Source organism: Gregarina niphandrodes, assembly GCF_000223845.1.
Source record: "Gregarina niphandrodes unplaced genomic scaffold scaffold00025, whole genome shotgun sequence".
In the NCBI taxonomy this organism is placed as follows: domain Eukaryota; phylum Apicomplexa; class Conoidasida; order Eugregarinorida; family Gregarinidae; genus Gregarina; species Gregarina niphandrodes.
In genome coordinates this window covers 173,863-174,961 of record NW_011645794.1, presented here as the reverse complement: position 1 = coordinate 174,961, position 1,099 = coordinate 173,863, and positions in this window count along the sequence as shown.

The following is a 1,099-nucleotide window of genomic DNA, read 5'->3' as shown; positions in this document are numbered from 1 at the left end:
GAGTTGGCTCGCCGGAGTTGTATGTCTCGTGTTGAAGGGTTGAAGTTCGATCCGAAGACAGAGAGAGAACTCGACAAGGTAATAGATGAAGCGGCACTTAGGATTGACGCAGAGCGTCCGAGCGTGAGTTTGCTAGTGGAGGTCCTTAGTAGGATAGTGTCTCCGATGTGGCGGGACCGTGTTCAGAAGGTCACGCGTGGCGACCCGGTTGATTGACCGTCATAAGCGCTTCGATCGAAGAAGAGAAATCCGGACGATGAGTGGAGAGTTGAGTCGGTTGCAGTGGCCTGAATGTCCGTACACACTGTATGGGGTCACCGCCCCGCAATGGCACGTATAACATTCCTGAAGCCGTATGACGCCACCATTTACCGTCTTTACGAACCCCTATCACGCACAGGGTGCAGTTGTCCGATGACGAGCCGCTGTGCTCAGGTGGTCCCGAATCCTCGGTCCCGCCACCATCGACTCATGCACCCGCCTCTAGCAGCGGCCCGACAGGACCGGTCCGCCACACATCGCAACTCTCTTTTTCTTGACAAAGTGCGGCCCGCTCCAACTGCTTTTTTACCAGCTCCTCATGCGACTCGGGCTCCACGAACGCCCTCATCGCAGCATCTTGCAGAGCTCCGGAACGCCTTCGAACAAGCAGATCGAGCTGGAAGTTGCTTAGTCTTGCTCGGCTGTGGTGTTATGCGGCTCAGCGGACTTGGCGAAGCCCGTCGTCCGATATCCTAGTTGCCTCGGCCGCGGCCACGTCCGCGGCCACTGCCTCTCGCCGAAGGCCCAATTCTGGCCGTAGCAGTAGTACTTCTTTACGGCTGCACGGCGTAGGTGGTCCCAGATGCGCGGTAGTGGGTAGGAGTCTGCCACCATCGACGCACTCAGCCGCCTGTAGTCTATAACGCACCTCCATTCTCCCGTTTTCTTCTTGACAAAGTGTGGAGCCGCGGCCCACTCACTCTTCGAAGGTCTCCTAACTCGAGTTTCTTAACCTGCTTATCGAGCTCCTCACGCATTTCCGGCTCGTAGTGCCGTACTCTCGCCTTGAAAGGCCTGCCATGGACTGTGAATCTGGCCNCGTACTTGACTCTCGCAA